The sequence below is a fragment of the Camelus ferus genome, chromosome 1, assembly GCF_009834535.1.
Source record: "Camelus ferus isolate YT-003-E chromosome 1, BCGSAC_Cfer_1.0, whole genome shotgun sequence".
Classification (NCBI taxonomy): Eukaryota; Metazoa; Chordata; class Mammalia; order Artiodactyla; family Camelidae; genus Camelus; species Camelus ferus.
Window position 1 is genome coordinate 47,899,497 of NC_045696.1, and position 21,192 is coordinate 47,920,688.

A 21,192-nucleotide genomic window follows, 5' to 3' on the forward strand; every position below is an offset into this window, starting at 1 on the left:
AGATTCTTTTCTTAAAAAATAGTTTGAAAAATGCCTTCTCAGATCACTCCTCCCTGCCAAGTTGTTGGGATCAGAGATGTGAAGTGTAGTGATTTCCTGCATTAATACTGGCAATGAGGAAGTGTGGCTCAAGCTGTAGAGCATGTTCCTTGAATGTATAAGGTTGTGGGTTCGATCCTTGTAACTCTGCAAGGAAAGAAAGGACCTGGGTCTATGGGTTTCAAACCTTCTATTGTCAAATCAGAAGGTCTATTTTGTGTTACTTAGCTAAAATGATGAAGAAGAGATGATCCTTACCCAAAAGGCAGGTGATAATCTGTTCACAGGATGTATGTGGACATAGGAAGTAAATGAATGGGACCCAGGAGTATGGAAGGAAGTATAGCAGTGGACTGAGCAAAGCCCCATAGCACCAAAAGAGGAGAGCTGGTATTTAGAATCCAGATCCTTCAGGAGATTGTAGCGGGGATTTGACTGATCAATTCTTTAACCAGGCTCATAGACGACAACTGGTAAACACTTACTAGTTAAAGTTTATACATAAAGTGCTTGATTGAAGGATGTTTCTTTTCCTAGTGAAACTGAAGTTCACATCACTGAGTTCTAAATTAAAGCCTATCTGACGGGCAGGGTATAGCTCAGTGGTAGAGTGTGTGCCTCGCATGCACAAGGTTCAATCCCCAGTACCTCCATTAAAAATAAACAAATAGAAACCTAGTTACCTCATACCCCTAGAAAAAGGTTAAAGGAAAAAAAAAGGCATCTAATCCTGGGCAAGGTACAATCTATAATTGTGTGTTAATAATAATTTATTCATAATAATTGTGCATTGAGATTATAATTTAGGAATTCTTAGGCCCACCACCATTTAAGGGAACACAATTCTAAAAGAATTGCACTAACCATTCCAGAAAAAGATGGGTTAACTTATGTCCTATAAAGAGGATTAGTAAGTACAATATAAGTTAAAATATTTGATCATAATTGAAAATAATACTATGAGTTCTTGAATGAAGCAAAAACCAAATATCTTTTTATCAGGCTTATTAGAGTTGTGGTAATTTATACGCAATCTTAGGCAAAGAATGATTTATTTGTGTTTTTTTTTTTAATTTCTCAAATGTAAAATAGAAATAACTGTAAGTTTATTGTGTTTTTTAGTGAAATAATTAATGCAAATAAATTTGTGTAAAATTTCGTACAAATACTTAGTAATCAAAAGAAAAACTATTGCTTTTAAAAAATTTTTTTAAAATAGTATTAAAATGTCAATACCTAAAGTTCTATGTGTAGCTCAAATTCAAAAATATTCATAATTGGATCTCTCACTCATTTATTGAACAAAAATGTATTGAGTGTCCACTATGTGCATGGCATGGGAGATAACTGATACGTAAAAGCAAATAAGGACTTTGCCCTCATAGGCTTACAGTTGCTAGGGAGGACAGACATTAAGCAAAAAATATCAGTAACTAATAAAATAAGTACATGTTCTTTTACATGATTTAAAAATTTTTATGTTTATTTATATGTATTATCCAAACAAACATAAACTATTTGATTATGACAGTTGAAAAGGAGAAAAACTCCCTACATTTGGCAGCCTGCAACCGGAGTTTAGGCTTCATCAAGCAAGTCCAGAAAGTAGCAGATCTGTAGGACCAGGTGAGCTGACCTAACTGAATAGAGGCGGGGAGGGATCAGCCCAGCTCAGTTCTGAGCGGGAGGAGGAAAATGTAAACTGAGTTTGGAGAGTTTGGCCTTTTAATCTGTAGGCTAAGGGCAATGGAAAGCTATTGAAAATTCAAGATGGCAGTGGGGGTAGGCGGATTCTGATGAGAATTTTTTAAAGAGCTCTCAACTGCAGAGGAGAAAGAAGTGGAGATGAATCAGCAGACACTGGAAGCTGAGTTAGGAGGCTACTGAAGCAGTTTTAGGTCTGTGATAACTTGTGACTGGAGCAGTGATGTAGAGTTGTGGTCGAGCACAGACTTCAAAGCAAGATTGCATTTGAACCTCATTCTCCTCTTCTAGCTGTGTGACCTTGACCAAGTCATCTAACACCTCTAGGTCTCTTCCTTTCTTCACATGTAAAATGGGAGTGATGAAAATGATAGCCTTTCCTCAAAGAGTTGTGAGGGATTGGGGTGGGCTCAATAGATGGTGTCAGGCACAGGTTAGATAGGGATATTTCTATTATTAGCGTGTTGGAGAGGAAGAAAGATTTGAGAGACATGGAGTAGTTCTGCCAGCTTTTTTGATTGGGGGAGGTGGAGTGGTCCTTGATTTTTTTTTTTAATTTTAAATAAAAAAAAAAAAAAAATGGAGGCACTGGGGATTGAACCCAGAACCTCGTGCATGCCAAGCATGTGTTCTACCACTGAGCTATACTAACCCCCAAGCTTTTTGTTTTTTCTTTGTTTTTGTGTGTATTATCTCTTCCCCAAAAAGTTTTGATGAAATAAAATGAGCTGAGTTAATGAGGCCTATAGTTGTTTACCTGGAGGCAATGAATCTTAAAAAGCCATTAATCTGCATTTGCAGAAGACAAAACAGGGTTGTATCATACATAACCACCATTTCATATTTGGTAGGATGGAGAGATTTTGTGGGAGGTGTGACTGTGGAGGCTGGCTGGAGAACTTGTCTGAATCTCTGCACTATATATTCCTAGAAGTGCTGTGTCTAAATTAGGTTTATTCGAAATTTATAATTCAATTCATACCCAGAATTATTTTACCAGTTTAAAAATGTATGAAAACACCTCTTTCCCTATATCCAAGGGACTGCAACTTTAAGAAGTACACTAGAACTTGACGCATCTCATTTATGACAATCTACCTTTTAAATAGTATCTCTTATAGTGGAAAATTATGGGGTTTCCCATATTTCTCTATGGGACAATTTTAAGAAACAGGTTAGTCATTTAAAAGTAAATCTAGAGAGTAGAGCAGGCCATCAGGTTTGTTAATAACTTTGGTTAAAAAGGGAAAAGTTGCAAGGAGGGCATAGCTCAGTGGTAGAGTGTGTGCTTAGCATGCACAAGGTTCTGTGTTCAATCCCTAGTCTCTCCATTTAAAAACAGAAATGGAAAAAAAAAACAAAAGGAAACAGTTGGTGATACCTGGTAGAGCTGATTTTAAGAAGAAGAAAAAAAAATCCTATTTCTGTATAAACTTCCTTCTTCCTTTCTCTCCTCTTCCCTTCCTCCCTTCCTCCTTTCATGTGTTAGGCACTAGTGACACACAGGTGGTTTGGGCTCCTCATTCCCTCACAGCAGAAGTTCCCAAAATGTGAGCAAACATAGTGGCATGAATTACATGCCTAGTTTCCTTTGGCATCTGCTTTAAAGAACAGGGCATGCTAATCAGGAAAGATTTACCATGAAGCTTTTGAAGGTGAAGCTTCAGGTACTTGACTTGCACTGGCCCATTCTAAGTTCCTGTGAGAGCTCTAGCATAATTTTGCATTCATAATTTTATATTATTTTTCTTAAAGAGGGAACTCTAAAGTTTACAAGCTTCAGGCCCTATAGTTCTACCCCAGTGATTATACATAAATACTAAAATGTTTGCATAAAACAATAGCTTCCCTTAACAATCTCACCTAACATAGTTCTTCTTTTGCTTCCCCTTCTCGGCTTCCCCTCCCTCCTCCCTAATAACTGCTCTAGGAGAATCATTACTTGATTGATAGGTTTCCAGCTTCTGATCTTGCTGTATGTGCAAAGTGCCAAAATAATTGTGTGTCCTAGTGCCATTACCAGCACGTATAAAATTTAGTATACATCTGCAACTGGTAACATTTTGGGGCTGACAAATTGCAAAAAAGCATCTACTCAAGTGGACCAACTAGAAAAAAGCTGCCACCTTGTCCAGGCTAATGCAGCTCTGAGGGAGGCCACAGGGCTTGGCAAGAGACCCCTGAGCTTTATTCCAGCCTCAACTCATGGCCTTTCTCTGGAGCTTCTGCAGGGAGGCCGCAACCTGTACACTTACCATGGCAGCTCTGTGTTCATGATTTATTTCACATATGTTACTGGGGACATCTTCAAATGCTTTTTGAAGACAAAATAAATTATGTCCATCAACACTCCAGGAGATTCATCACTGCCATGGAGGATATTGATGTTTCTCAAGTTGTTCTTCACCAAGCCAAGCCATAGTGCCTATAGATTGATTAGTGCTGAGTTTTCAAGTCATTTGCTGGTGTGTTGCTGGGCAAGAGAGGCAGCTGTGAGCTGGCAGGCCTTAATGAAGTGATTTCAACTGAAAACAGGGAGATACCCGGCTCTTTACTAGTCTTTCTGGTCACACACACTCGCTTAGAAACCATGACTCACTTCCAGGTGAAGGAAGGAGAACACAAAGACGTGGACAAGATGTGGTGACAGACCGTTCAGTTCCCAGGGTGTGGGCAGAATCCCTACTTCCTCCTCCTCCTCACTCCCCACCAAATCCTATTCAGCCCACCTCCATGGCGTTTCGCAGCCCTGACTCCTCACCTCCATCCTCACAGCTGCTGTTGTGCTCAGGATTTCATTGCTCTGCCTGCACCACTGTAACAGCCTCCTTACTCATGTTCCTGTCCTCACTCAGCACCCCCTTCCAAACCGCCCTCCACCGCGCACCTGCTATAGAAGGCCACCCTGTCCTCGTCCAGGGGACACAGGTGCGACCTGAATGGCATTCCTTGGAGTCCTTCAGCTCTAGTGTCCCAATGACACAGAGAATAGAAAGCAGGAATACATGGGGCTTTTTTACATGGATGACCATCCCAAGGAATTTAGGGGTGAGACTTTATGAAAAAGCAGCCTTAATTTAATTCTGTGGCATGTGTGCTTTTTTGCTAGGAAGCCTTAACTGCTGTTAAATATAATTCACTTTCTTTGACTTTAAATGTTACCCAGCTCTGTAATAGGGTGGCTTTTATAAGAATTGCTTTCCTCCTGAGCTAAAAGCATAACCATGCGTAGAACAGTAAGAGTAACTTAAATGAGAATGATTACTAAATAACTTCAACCTCCAAGAGAAGATCGGTAATAACACTTTGCATTCAAACAAGCCTGCCTTTCATCTGCGTATCTCAAAGGAAGGCAAAATGTAGCTGATGCTGTGTTATGGTTGAAAATTACAACTGTGCAATTTCCGTATTCCTGAGTGTTTCCCTTGTCAAATATGATACTGAGTTAAACCGTCCCTAGAATTCAATGTGTATTGATTTTGAACACAGGTTTCTCTCTCTTTTTTCCTCCCCTCTGACATCAACCCCGAGGTGCAAAAGCATTGACAGACCACCTGCCTTTGTGGCTTTGAAGCATTTGCTATCATAGGAGGAAAACATGATGATAAATGATGAATGTACATCTTTCTGAGCTGTTCTAAAGTTGCAGTGGAAAAATACATAGATGCATGCAGATGGCGATAAAACATTTTTTGCTCCCCAGAATCAATTTAATCATGGTGCTAACAAACACTTCAAAAATGCATCAGAAAACTAGCCTGTTCACTCGGCTGAAGCAAAAGGTTTACAGGATGTGCTCAGTGATATAAATGGAAATTATGCCTAATAGAGCCCTGAATTGTACTACTGTAAGTGTTGTGCATATCGATGGTAGGTCTAGAAATGTCCAGAAATACTGATCCTCTTTACACACTTTTGTGAGTTTTTGATCTTGTATTTTTCGGTGGCTTTAAAATGTTCATATAGTAGCTGTCTATAGGTGCATGCATTTTTGATTCTGGATGTAGGAGAAGTTAAACATAAGAGAGCCTCTAAATCTTTAGATAGGAAAAGAACATTTTTCAAATGTTAATCACTCAGAAAAAAATAATTCAAACAAAAAGTAAACAATAAATTTCTTCCCAAGGTAATTAAAATTTTCATGATAAATAAAACTAGGTGTTACCATTGATGAAATAAAATTCATATCTTATGGTAAGATCAAAAAAGTTTAAAAGTAAGATTTCTCTTTGCCTGTTTTGGTTTCCACCCCTTTAGTGTGTATTGTACATCTGCAGTAACCAGGCTTCCCTAGGAGATAAGATTTCTTCTTATCTCATCAAGGGTCACAACTCCTTAGATTACCTTCTTACTCCTGTAAAGGGCCGCAGTGACTTACTATTCGCTTTGTACATGTAGATCTGGTTAATACAAACTGTCAATAATATATCACTTTAATGTACAGGTGTCTGTCTCAAAAACTTACGTAACTGGGCTTTGACTTCTAGGGTAGAAGAGTTCTTGGAGCTTTCTGAGAGGCTGTTCCCAGGTTACAATCTTAAATTTGGCTCTAGCAAAAATTTTGACCTCTTTCTTAGATCGATTGACTTTTTTGGTCAATATTACAAAGGAAACCAAGAGATCCAGCCTTCACATTCTCAGAGCCTCACATTTAGACAGTTCAGAGATCTCCAAATGAGGTTATCCATATAGCCAGAGATATACTCTCAGGATTAAAAGAAAAATATATCAATCATGCAATTTAACTGGTAGAAATACTTTTTACGATTATACATTTTCTGTAAATTTGTGTTGTCATTTCTTCACTTTCAATATACATGGAATCTCAAAAAATGGCAGTGTCTTGGACCTTTCTTGTGATATTGTGATTTATAATAAGAAATATTTAGTTTTCATTCCAGTTTTTTTGGCAGAGCTTCTAAAACCCTTAGAATTTCCCAAGTGACAGAGCAGTAAATGCATCTTTTGTTATGTTAATGAGATGACTTCTGAAAAGCCCTTAGGGATGGGGGCTTGTTGTCAGGGGAACCAAACACCGGATTAGAGGATTGGAGCACCTCCTCCCCTCCCCACCTGACTTCCAGGGAGGGGAAAGGGCTGGAGGTTGATCTTTCACCAATGGCCAGTGACTTAATCAACTGTGCTTAATGAAGCTGCCATAAAAACTCTGAAAGGGTGGGGCTTGGAGAGCTTCCCGGTTGGTGAACTCGCAGAGGTTCTGGGAGAGTTCCGCCCTTGGAGAGGGCCTGGGTGTTCCTCTCCCCTTCTCCATACCTCGCTCAGTGCGTCTCTTCCATCTGGCTGTTCCTGAGTTATATCCTTATAGAATAAACCTGTGATCTAGTAAGTAAAATGTTTCTTGGAACCCGAGGAGAGGGTTGTTGGAACCTTCAGTCTATCGCTAGTTGGTTAAAAGTACAGTTGGTAACCTGGACTTGTGACTGGCATTTGAAATGGGGGGTAGGGGCCATCTTGTGGGACTGTGGGATCTGACGCTATCTCTGGGAAAATAGCATCAGAACTGGATTAAACTGTAGGACATCCAGTTAGTGTCAAAATAGTTTGTTGGTGTGGACAACACTTTCCCCCACCCCCGCCCCATGGTGGAAATGGGTGTGGAGCTCTTATTCATTTTTAGAAAATACATTTTGATAATACATTGTTATCAGTGGAAAGGAGAGGATAAGAATGGAAAGAGAGCAAGGGGAGGAATCACAAAGACACAAAACAGGGGGAAAAAGCAGCACAAAGTAAAAGGTTCAGGGAGGAACACAAACCCAGAAGCCAAGAAGAGAGAAGCACATGGGATAGAAAAAGGTAGGGCTACGTGTTTAATATAAACTTCATATTTTCTGTATTGTGGGCCTTATAATGGACACATTTGAAATTACAGTTGAATATTACACCTGTGCAATTTCCTGTTTTCCACGTGTTTTACTGTTCAACTGTCCAGCACAGTCGGGTCTGTGCAGCAGGGAAAGATAGGTGCTGTCTCCTGTCAGGGGCTGATGACAGCAGCCTTGGAGAACCTCCAACACTTCAGGCTGAGTTTTCTTATTCACCAAATTACATTCTGAGTTTTAACTGGCTTCTTATGAACATTTGGCTAGAAAGAGAGAATGATCACCCCAAAGGGTTTGTCTGATTCTCTTGAGGGTTACATTTGTCTTTGTAAATTGGCATCATTCTGGTTTATGCCTCTGTCGCCTGTGAGATTGCTTAGTAATTGGCTTAGTGCTGAAGAACTTAGATTCCAGGCTTGGAAGCTGGCGTGTACGGCCCTTGACTTCTGGGACAGGAGAGGGTGGCCCGCAGTCCTCCCCCGGCCGCCTCCCTCTCATAGGTGTCCCTTCACACTTCACATGCATTCATCAGAATTATTGGATACAATCAGTTCAGTTTAATAAAGAGTCTAAAGTATGGAATATTTCCAAGAAAATTAATGTATTTTTCAGTACATCACAAAGACAATATACGTTTAAAAAGTGAAACAAATCTTTACAAAGAGAAAATGTGTTACAACATATAAAAATGTTCCAAAATATGAAAGTTCTTGAGAAAATATGTAATACTTGCTGTTTGAAATAGTGGAAAACTTAAAACATCCCAAATACCCAGCCATAGATAGAGCTGGATAGGTAAATTCGTGATGCATTCATGCAATGCAGTGCTTTCCAGCCACTGAAATAATGAAGTAGGACAAGGTATTCTCACATAGTAAAGAAGGCTTAGGTATGTTTTTAAGTAAAAAAAACCCACATTTCAGAGCACTGTGTGTGCTGACACTGTTTTTGTTCAGTAATAACGTGGAGAATGGAGAATGGGCATTGTCATTTTTCTCTGTCAGACATTTCTGTAATATTTGAAATTTCTGCAACAAGCATGCAATTTTTTTACAATCAGCTAAAAAAACATTAAAGTGAATTAACCACTGTGTCTTATGTTACAAGATTATATTTTAAAAGAGTATTTCTTTACCCAAAAGTATTTTAAGCCTGTGACATTCAAACCACACTAATGAGAGATTTAATGTGTTATGTACAAAATTAATGACTGTGCGTTGGGGTTAAAGGTCATCCCCCTTTAGTTCAGAGCATGGATTCAGGACAAGCAGAAGAAAGGAAAACACACCTTCCTAATTCATCAGACAAGATCTCTGAATGGAGCAGAGATATTCTAAATTTCACGTAAGAGTCAGGACCATCCTTAGAAAGTGATAAGGCTGGTACAGTTTGTGTTCAGTGTTTCTGTCCTCCCCTGTTGTCTTTAAAAATCCTCTGATGTTCTTACCCAGTGACACAGGCAGCAGCACCCAAGAGCCAAGAATCTTCTTAGGGACCACGCAGAACCCCGACAGTGATTGTAGTATTCACTTCCCACACAACCACAAATGCTCTCTGTTGCTTGACTGACTTGTATTTGTGAATCAGTTAGGTAATAGAATCAGTTTTGTCCCAGAATCAGATACTAGGAAAACTAGGTAGATATAGATAATTATAACAATTAACATTTACTAAGCACATATGTGATAAGTATTAAATTTACACTGTTGTGTTAATAAGCATTGTTATTGTTCCTGTTTTACAGATAAGAAAAAACTTGTGCCCATAAATTTACTCAGCATCACACGTTTACTAGGAGGCGGGTTAAGATTCAAACTCCGATGTTTCTGTCTCAGTAATCTGAGATGTTAACTCCTAACCCAGTGTGGACCCTAACCAGAAGCATCAACACCTACTGGGAACTTATTAGAAATCCAAATTCTTCATCTCTACCTCAGATCTACTGGATACAAAGACTTTGGGACTTAGTTATTTTTAAAGCTGTATTTTTTAAATGTCCTGCGGGTAGTTTTATAGCACGTGAATGTAGAGGAGAGTTGTCCAATTGAACTTTTTAGGATGATGGAAATATTTTATACAATACACTGTCTAATAAAGTAGCTACTAGCCACATGTGGCTATTGAGAATATGAAATGCAGCTAGTGTGACTGATAAACCACATTTTAAGTTTAACTTAATTTAATTTAATTAAAATGAAAAAGCCACCTATGCTTCGTGGCTACTATGTTGGATGGCACAGCTGTTGTTTCCTTGTATCCTAGACTATGGTTCTTTTCTAGATTATCCCTCCGCTCTAAGGAGCATGACTAACGCAGTCAGTTAGCAATAATCATGGTAGAATGGTGGTAGAAATACATTGGAGTCTTGTGTAGGACACACCCAGGAAGCTTCCCACATTACCTGTGTGTAGAGTTAGTTTTAAAAAGAGTAGGTGAGAGCATTCAACCCACATGACCCTTATATTAGCCCACACAATACCAAACATGATGAGTAGCGTGTTTACACAGATTAGTGAACCTATATAGACAGTGAACAATTGTTCTGATGCACAAGTAAGATGAACCCCACAAGTGCTGACCTAGATTTGACTTTAGTAAAAGTTCTTAAAAATCCTTATGGAATATATCTTTTTTTTTTTAAGCATGCAAGAATATACAGGTATGATCATTCATTTGATGTGATTCAAAAGTAATTTTCTGACAAGATGCTCACCCTTTATACCATTAGGAATTAGCCAACCTGAAGTGCAATAAATGTCAATAAGTCTGTAAACTTCAAAATTATAATGATCTGAAAATGGTAAAAATGCAGAGAGGCAGTGTGATCGTGCCCTGTTGTAAACCAAAGGTAGGGTGGAGAAAAAGAATATGTCAGTGTTTGAGTTTATTTACAACTGTCCAAAGGAAGAGAGAACTCCAGCTATTGGACATAAACATTGTCTTGATACTATAGTGAAGCAGATACTGTGAATATTAAATCCCCTCTGCTTACCTTGGGAAGTTCATTAGCAGGAGCCAAGGGTCAGTTCCAACAAACACTTATTGACTGTTTATGGGTCAGTACTGATGAGCGTTTAATGATGAGCACAGCTGTGTTTCTTAGAGATGCATGATGGGAATTGTGTTTTAGGAAAATTACTCTGGTAAGGAGCTATTGGGGGATTCTCTTCTAGGGACTGTAAAGACCAGAATGAAGTGGTTGTTGGTGGGACCGGAGAGGCAAGGAAGGTTACGGGAAGCTTTGCTGAGGTGGAATCCTATAGGAACTTATTAGAAATTGGGGGATTGAAATTTGTTATGAAAGTGAGGTTTAAATGTGAGTTCCAGAAACATGGTGTCATCACTGACACCACGTTTGAACCAAAGAGAACGTGGAAGGGATTGTAGCACTTAGTAACTGTTGATAGGAGTTACTTCCTTCCATGACCAACCTGGCAGAAAACAAACCCAAAGGTATGTAATCAAGTATCTATCAGGCTTTGACTGAGATTCAGAAGACAGCAGAGAGGATAGAACCATAATATGTCTTTCTTTGTTAAAGAGCCTAGAATTGCGAATTCTGGAGCCCATTTAGTGGTCCAAAGAATAACCAGCTTGGTAAGATATCCTAGTTAATTATTTGACAGACTGCTTCACCCCATTTAATTCTTCCCTCCTTGAATTCTGCAGATCTTGCATAACTCTTATTCTGTAATATAATGATTTTCTAGGTTATGCTTTTCTTGATTAAAAGGACTGTGTCTTATTTAACTTTATATTGCTAGTCTTTGTCTAAGAGCCTAGTACACAAATATTGTCTAAGTAATGAGTAAGTGACTAAATGGACAAGCGAACAAATTTATAGTGCTTTGTTTAATCCTTCTCATTGTTGCCAAGGCAAACCTGGCTACAGGAATCCTGACACTGGCTCAGATTCTTCTCCAGTTGGACCGTATTGATGTTGGATATGTGTGACAAGTCAGGACTTTGGTGGTGATGGTGGTAATGGTATGTGATGTGAGGTTAGGGGAGGGGATTATGATGATGAGTGTAAGGAAAACAGAATAGAAGACATCTAAGTGGGTACATTTCTTTTTAATGCCCTTCTACTTCCCTTTCTATTACTCTGATCAAAATTTGATTTTACTTTTCCTAATTCTCAGATCCCTATACCTAAAAGGAATATGTACCAGGAACTGTGCTCAATGTTGGAATCCAAAATATAAAGAACAGATCCTGGAGTACAAGGTATTCCATCCCTGGCACCTGCACTATTCTCTTATGGCTTCTTTTGCAGGCCCAGTAAGTCTTTGTTAACCTTCTTGCTTTTCAGGGAAGTATGATGCCCATGTTCATCTTATATTGGATCATTTCTTTTTGAGAGATTTTCTCTTCAAAGAAATGCATAATAAAATTTGCCTTACCAAAATAAATAAACAAAAAAAAAATAAATAAAAACTTTCTTTCTTATCTTCTCAACAGTCTTTTGTTTCATGGAGAGAATGTTTCAACCTTAATAAAAATTAACATTGGGTCTTGACTAGTTGTAAGATATATATTTACTTTCTTTTTCAATTTAATGGCATCTTGATAATTGTCCATGAGATTCAGCAGAGTTCCAACAGTAATATTTCATATTTTAAAGCAAGTGTCTTTCTCAGTGATTCTACTATAGATACAGTATCTGCTTTGGATGTAATGATGATCTCAAGTAATACATGGTTTAAAAGACAAATTTAAGTGTACATGTTTTTGAAGGTACTGACTTTCGCTCTGGGAAGCAATACATTTTTTTTCCCACTTCTAAGCAAAGCAGCAATTATAAATGAACTCTACCTTCCTTCTACCTTATTGTCTTCCTATTTGAGAAATAAATAAATCACATTTTTTTACATGGAAATTGGAAAATTGTTGGGGAGGGTATAGGTCAGTGGCAGAGTGCACGCTTAGTGCGTATGACATCCTGGGTTCAATCCCCAGTACCTCCATTTAAAAAAAATGGATACTTGTTTTTATGATTCATATAAATATTTTACCATTTCTACTTAGAAATTACGCAAGAAAAATAAAAGAATTAAAACTGTGTTTGCCAAACTCTGAGATGAGCACATTGAAATTATAGATAGTAAGAAAATAATAAAGCCAAAAAAAAAAAGCCATTACACAATTATGGCCTCACTCGAAAAGGATATAAAACAAGCTTGTCATTCTAAAGTGAAGCATATGAGGTTGGGAGGTGTGACACAAGGTTATAATAGCAACAATAAATCAGTGTTTAACTCAAACATGATTTAGCTCACTGGTTCTCAAACTTTGGTGGGTATCAGAACTGCCTTGAAGGCTTGTTAGAACAGTTTGCTGGGCTTTACCTACAGAGTTTCAGATTCGGTAGGTCTAGAGTGAAGGTGGAAGATTTGCATTTTGCATTTCTAGTAAGTTCCCAGGTGATGCTGATGGTGCTGGTCCAGGGAGACACATTTTGACAACCATTTATCCAGCCCACAGTAGAACTGTAAACACCATTGAAACTGATGATGTAGACGTGTATTTATTAATAGAGAGTGGTAAATTCCTAAGGGAACTAATGAGAGGGAAAGAAAGAGAGCAAGCCTCTCAGTCCCCACCAACTTCATTTCTTCCAACTCATTGGATAGCATTGGTACTTGCGAAGACGTGAACTTTTTATTGTAAATTTTATAATTAAACAAAAAGAATTAAGCTTTCCCTGTACCATGTGTCAGGTTTTGCAATAGCCCCAGGAAGTGTTGTAAAGTTCTCCTCTACCGAAGTGACTGGTAGAGAATATGGAAGGAATGACAGAATTAGAAAGTCATTATTTTGCAACTCCTAATGTTCAGGCAGCAATCATCAATGGACCAAACTAGTAGGTGAAAGGCTGATGGTAATCTTTACAATGGAGGATTTCAGCAGTTCCTGCACGAATCCACTGATCAATCTACATAAATACAGAGCAACAGTCAGACATTGTGGTGCTTGATGTGAAGCAACATGAATAACACCACACACTAAGTATTATTGCCCAAAATAGTGAGCTTGAGTCTAATCAAGACTCTGGGGCACACTTCCATTTACAAAAACTATAGGAGAGAGAAACAAATAAAGTGACTGCATAGGGAAAGAAACAGGCACATTCAGAATACAGAATATTCTACAGGATAACTCAGTGACATGGGGGAAAAGTTTGAGTAATCTACTTTAGACTCAGACTTAAGAATTATAACAAGCAAATGTGATATGTGGGCCATGTTTAGATCTTGGTTTGAACAAGCTAAATGGAAAAGAAAATTTTAAGACAGGGAAACACATGAGCCAGGTATTAGCCAACATCAAAGATTTATTCTTAATTTTGTTTGGTTGATGATGACATTTCAGGCAGTAAGAAAATGGCCATAATTTAAACAAATGCATGCTAAAACATCTAGAAATAATAGGATATCTAGGATCTGTCTTAAAATAGGCTTGCAGAGGGAAAATAGATGAAGGAATGTGACAAAAATTGGTAATATATATCTGGATAATTGGTTTATGGAAATACATTACAATGTTCTCTCCACTTTGTGTGTGTTTAAGTTATCCTCATAAAAAATAGAAAAAGAAACCCAGCCTCCAAAGCTTTTCCTCTCTTAATGCTAATTTATGAAACTTTAAAAATTCAAGGTAAATTTTTATTGTCCTGATATTCTATTTAGCATCTTGTCTGTATTGCTTACCCACCATGTGAACTTGGGCAAAGTAATTATCAGGTTACTTTTCTGTTAAATGGCAGTATTAATACTATCAACCTGAGGATCCTTCTGAGGATTAAAAAGATCATATAAATCTCTTTACACAGCATCTGATACATAGTAGCCACTCAATTAACATTAGTTATTATTATATAAATAATTGTTTTTCTTCCCTATTCTAGTGAATCAGGAGTTACTTCTCAGTTTGAGCATTTGTAAAGGAGATATTAACTAATAAGGACATTGTCTAAATAATTAAAAAATTTTTAAAATTTTATTGAAGTATAGTCAGTTTACAATGTTGTGTCAATTTCTTGTGCACAGCATAATGTTTCAGTCATACATATACATACATGTATTCCTTTTCATATTCTTTTTCATTATAGATTACTACAAGATGAATATAGTTCCCTGTGCTATACAGTATAAACTTGTTGTTTATTTTATACATATTAGTGCCTGCAAATCTTGAACTCCCAGTTTGTTCCTTCCTACCCCTTTCCCTCTAGTAACCATAAGTTTGTTCCCTATGTCTGTGACTCTGTTTCTGTTTTGTAAATAAGTTTGTGTCTTTTTTTCAGATTCCACATTAAACTGATACATGGTATTTTTCTTTCTCTTTCTGGCTTACTTCACCTAGTATGATGATCTTCAGGTCCATTCACATTGCTGCAAACGGCATCTTATTCTTTCTTTAAGGCTGGGTAGTACTCCATTCTATAAATATACCATAACTTCTTTATCCAGTCATCTGCTGATGGACATTTAGGTTGCTTCCAAGTCTTGGCTATTGTATATAGTGCTGCTACAAACATCAGAGTGCACGTCTCTTTTTAAATTAGAGTTTTTGTCTTTTCTGGTTATATGCTCTGGCATGGGGTTGCTGGGTCATACGGTAACTTTAGGTTTAGTTTTCTAAGGAATCTCCATACTGTTTCCACAATGGCTGCACCAACCTACATTCCCACCAACAGTGTAGGAGGGTTCCTTTTTCTCCACACCCTCTCCAGCATTTATTGTTTATGGAGTTTTTAGTCTTGGCCATTCTGACTGGTGTGAGGTGAGGTAATAACCTCATTGTAGTTTTGATTTGCATTAAATAATTAATTTTAAAGTGATGAGCTCTACTGGTATAGTTGACTGATAAGCTTAGATTATTTAAATATATAACATTTGTTAATGACATTAGAATTTTTCAGTGGGTTCTGGGATTTGGGAAAATGATTTTAAACATACTTTCATCATTCACTGATGCTAGTGCAGCATGACTTACTCTTAGTTTGCATAAATAATCTATGTGCATTCTTCAGGAAAGGGAAACATCTTTGCTAAAGCTCTTCACAGTGCCTAGATGAATTTGGAAGTAAGCTGTTAATTCCGGTTGATTTAATCAGCTTCAGAACTGTCTACCCTTACAGACAGGATGACAGTATTGCAACTGTGATGTTTTTAGTACCATGGGAGGAGATCCAGAGTGTCCTGGGAGGTGAGTGCGGATGACTCCCAAGTTCTTTGCGGACAAAGAAATAAAAGCTTGTTTCTTGGGAAACATTTAGATACTGTTATTTATACAAAGAGGCAGAGAGCAATACAGCTGGAGAATTAAGTAGCGAGATGAGCACACAGATGGGTAAGAAAGCACTGCTTTGCCAACTGGATAACATCTGGCACATCAGAGTCAAGTTAAATACCTAACAAGCTAAACAAAAGTCCAAGTAGTGGATGATCTCTTCATTTTTCTAAGTAACAGAAGACCCAAAATAAGTAATGTTATAAGTGAAAACCAGAGATATATAGTTAAAAAAAAAATCCTCCTCTAAACGTATGGGAATATACAGTTGGAATTAAGGCAGTCAGGAATATGAGAAGAAGGTTTATAGAAAACCTAAATGGTGTATTAACCCTGGCAGTGGATTATGGTATAAAAAATAGCAAATTTGTCTTCCTTTTAAAATTGCAGTGGTTTATCGGATTATCAGTAGTGCTTACAAGGCAAAGCACACACAATTTCTTTTTTCAGAAACAAAACAGAAAAATATATTAGTCACCCGTTACAGATCCATGACTGTAAAAAAACTTTTCTTTGAGATAGGTTTACTTGTAAAATGCTCTGAGTTATCAATATTATTAAGATGCCCTTCTTGCCAAGATTTCTTTTCTTGAGCCTCTCTATATTTTATATCACCGTGGCCTGGGATGTCTTTCTGAGACAGTGAATCCAATTTGAGTTTTAGTCACAGTGACAGAAATTAAAATGGCATCAAATATCCAATCTCTTTTTCGTTATCCTCTGACTTTGAGGGAAAAAAATTCCTCAGGTTTGCAATTTTACTTCCATCATTTGATGTTTCATTATTGAGGAACTGTAATTTAAGTCTTTTGAAGAGCCTTAATATATTAAAAAGTTTCTGTTGTCTTACTGATGCATTAAAAGTAAAGATTCGTAATGTTTTATTCCAATTACCACAACTGGATGAGATGGTGACAGCAAGTCTGCACCATTTTTCAGAAAGGCAGTTGGCAGTATTTATTGGGTGCTCATTGTGTCTCAGAATTCTAGGTGCTAGTGATTCTGGGGAAGGAATGTGGGGCGAGAGGTTGGCCGTGTCCCAGGTCTCGACAAGTGAGGGTCCTTGGCTTTGGGCAGGAAAGAATTCAAGAGTGAGCCACAGTTGAGTAAAGGTAGATTTATTCAGAGAGATACACACTCCATAGGCAGAGTGTGGGCCATCTCACTCAGAAGGGAGAGCGGCCGTGAGGAGCAGTGTTGCCAGTTCTTATGGGCACAGTAACTTCATATGCTAACAAGTGGGAGGATTATTCTAGCTACTTTGGGGAAGGGCGTGGGACTCTGAGGAATTGGGCCATCACTCACCCTTCGAACTTTAATGGTCAGCCTTAAGACTGTCCTGGCACCTGTGGGAGTACCAGTTAGCAGCTATTGTATTTCAGTGAGCGTCTACTGAAGCTCAAGGTCTACTGGGAATTGAGTCTTCCACCATCTTGGTGCTAACTGCTATGTCATTCTTTTAATGGTTGTGTCCTGCCCCCTTCCCTCCTATCTCACTAGGAATAAAGCTGTAAAAGGACAAGGACCCTGAGCATAGGAAGCTTCATTTTAGGGAAAGGAGAGAAAAATAAGCCAAACCATTTCAGACAGTGCCCAGTGCTGGGGGAAATAGCACAGAGGGGTGTGGTAGAGGGTGTCTGGGGGACTACTTTAGACTGAGTGGTCAGGCAAAGGCTCTTCAAGGAAGGAACATATAAATAGAATTAAATAACAAGGAGCCAGTTATATCAAGAGCTGAGGCAAGAACCTTCTAGGCAGAGGCCAGAGCTTGTGCTAAGGCCCTAGGGCAGGAATAAACTTGATGGGGACAAAGCATGGAAAATATAATGCATATGTAATGAAGTTACTGATTGTGTTACAGGGCCTTAAGATGACAGTACTTAAAGTAGAAAAACCAGTCCTTTGGAGGGCAATTAAATTCAAAGTATCCAAGCGTAGTACTGATGATTGCTGTGACTGCAAGAATAAGCAAGGCCAGCAGACAAAGGCCCAGATGTTACAGAATGACTGAAGTTAATTCCTGAATTAATTCCAATTATTCTTGGCCTAGACTCAAAACCAACAGAAGAACGCCATCCAAATGGACTCAAAGGGTAGAACAATTTTGCACTGATTGAACGTTAGGAAGTAGGCAGACTATAACGTCACCACTGTAAAAGGCAACAGCTTGTAACAACTCCTTTCTCTCTTTTTTTAAAGCTTTCCTGAAAAAGCACTGCACGAATGTTTCATAAAATATCTTTTCTCATTGCAATATTGTAAGCAGAGAGGGTAGGGGGTCCCTGGAGAAAGAGAACCAGGCATGCCTTTCTTAACAGAAGAGAAACCATTTTTGGCTTAAGCCATTTTGTGATCTAAGCCTGGCCACAATGTTTGCCCTTGAGCAGGTCTCAGTAATTGAGGGAATGCAGGGACAAAGGAAAAACAGTCCAGAAACTATAGTTCATCAATAAAACAGAGCCTTAGTTCCTCCTCAAGGGATATACATAACAATCTGATACATATCTTTGAGTTCTGTAGGACCTAAGGCCTCCACCCAGGTGGAGGATGGTAACAACATGCTGAGACCCCAGATTGGTCAGAATCTGAGAGATGATGATTTTGACCTTCTCTGACCCTCAGGACTTCAACCAACTGAAGCCTGGACTCTGGCAACCTTTGCCCCAAATCCGTGCTAAATTCTCTCTGCCCTAGCCCCTTCGTGAATATGCATGTACCCGCAGCTTAAAACTTCCCCACGTTTGCTGTTGGGAGACACTTCTTTAGAAAGATCTCTGCTGCTCCCCTTACTTGCTGCAAGTAGTAAAACCACCTTCTCCTGATCTTTGACTTGGTTGTGTCTTTTAGCACGTCACCCACCAAAGGTGAACCTACTTTTTCAGGTAACGGTATCGGTCGGTAAATAGTCATATTTATCATTAGTCAAGGAAATGTGTCCTAACTTTCCATTCCCCTCCCAATCTAATTATTTTAGATTAGTTTTGAATAAAGTTTTCATACTCATGAAGTTATTTATCATTCTATTCTGATTTTTTTCTTTTTTTGTTTTTTGTTTTTTTGGTGTGGGTGGTAATTAGGTTTATTTATTTATTTATTTATTTAAAAATGGAGGTACTGGGGATTGAACCCAGGACATCCTCCATGCACTCTTCCACTGAGCTCTACCCCCTCCACCCCATTCTGATTTTTCATAGGTAGTTTCAAAGCTTTTGCTAAAAAGTTGTCAAGCGCTAAATTTAAAATGATTACTACTTTTTGAGGCTCAAAGTCTAGAAAACCTAAAGAAAATGAGATATTGTCTTGGTAGTTTCCCTCTTAAATTAGTAATGACACTATAGAAAGGCAATTTAAGCTAAACCTTTTGCAGTACTACGTTGAAGCCCTGAGGCTAAATCGATGTGTGAAAATTTGGAGTGTCCCTTTCCCTTTATACTCATCTTGCCCCAAGATGAGAAGTTTAATGTGAAAAGAAATCACTTTATTAAAGGGAGAGATGTTGGTAGACCTTTTGCTACAACTTAGGGATCATAGGACCCTAATTGTTGGCTCCAGAAGTCATAGACGTAAGTGACTTAAAGGGCTGGCAGGAAATGCCTAAGGGGCTCATTCCTGTGCTGGGTGGGATTTGGGAGGAACCAACTGCTCCAAGATACTAAGTTACAGCCTCCCTTGGGATACCAAAATCCTCTGATGCTTAAGTCCCTTATATAAGAGGTTGTAGTATAATAGTCAGTTATGCGTATCCTTCGGTTTCACATCCGCAGATTCAAGCAGCCGTAGGTGGATTGGTCATATCCACCAATCTCTTGGTGGAATCTGCAGATGCGAAACCCATGGATACGGAGGGAGGCCCGACCCTATTCAGTTTGAAGAAGCCTTTCCTGAACGTCGGACGGCTCGGACTCTTCAAAGACTGAGGACCGACAGAGTGGCTCTCTGCATTCTAGGCCTTCCGTTTGGAGGTAATTAGGGCACTGTAGGCCCAGGGTCACTTCTGTAAGAACACTGGGTTTTTTAACTTGTTTAGGGTTGTTCGACTTGAAAGCCTGTGGTTTAGTAGAGAAAGCAGCTAATTCTTATCATGAAAAGCCAGCGTGTCTGTCTTCAGGGCCCGCCAGACTGCTCTTCTCAGGGTGGGCAGTTGAAAATCCCTAAGGAGGGCCGCCTCTCTTGCTCCCTAATCTTCAGAGACGGCCCACAGTCTGTGGAGTGTGTACCTACTTCTGCTTTAACCGGAGCACCCAACTCCACATCTCATGGCCTCTTGCCTTCGGAAACAGCCTACACTCTATGCAGTGTGTATCTCTCTAAATAAACCTGTTACCGAGAAAAGGGAAATAAGAATTACCTTGGTTCCTAGTTACCCTAAAAAAAGAATTTTTAATGGGAGACAGAAAGTGTGATATAAGCAAGATTTTTATTAGTAAATAAAAAGGTAGTAAAAGATAGTTCCCTCCCAACAGCGGGGAGCGGGCCAATCCTAGAGAGGAAAACTGGCGCGCGCCTCTGTTTTTCTGTTTTATATCCTGGCTTAGGGGCGGTTTTGTGATTGGTTGTTCAGGTTCTTTGAGTGACCAGGTTGATTGACAACTCAGGTTCTTTGTGTTCTGGCACACCCATTCCCTTTTGGTCAGGTTCATTGGGTCAAGTCACGCCGGGTCCTTCTCTTACGCGCAGCTGCAGCATTTTGATTTTAACTGGCTGCTTTTGCTGGCCATCGTTTAGAGAAAGTAAAGATTTCTGGAGTATCCTTTTCCTGAATGCAGACTTACTGTTATTTTCTGGGTTGTTCCTTTCCCCTTCCTCTCTCCTTGCCCGGTGCTCATTTCTATCTAAACTGCCTAACAAATCTACTTTTACTCAAAGAAAAGAAAAGAAAATCCGTAGGGAGAAAAGCACTTTTGCTAGTGACCAGAGAAAGGAAAACAAGGTGAGCTCCGAGGGACTTTGGGGAAGGAACGTAAAGAAAAACAGACCAGAGTTAATCGGCAGAGCGTGAAAACAGCTTTTGGTCACCTACTGCGACTTTAGGGCAGTGGTTTTCAACCTTTGGAAGATGAGTGGCTTCCAAACCTCCTGATGTCCTGGTTGCACCCCAGACCAATTACATCAGCCTCTCTGGAAAGACGCTGGTGTCAGTAATTTTTACAGCTGCTCAGGTGATTCCAGAATGCAGTCAAGGTTGAGATCCCTGGCTTGGAAACACTTCTCAAATTTTAACGCCCTCATGAATCACCTGGGGAGCTTATTAAAATGCAGGTTCTTATCCAGTATGCCTGGGGCAGGGCCTGACAGTGAGGCATTTCCAGCC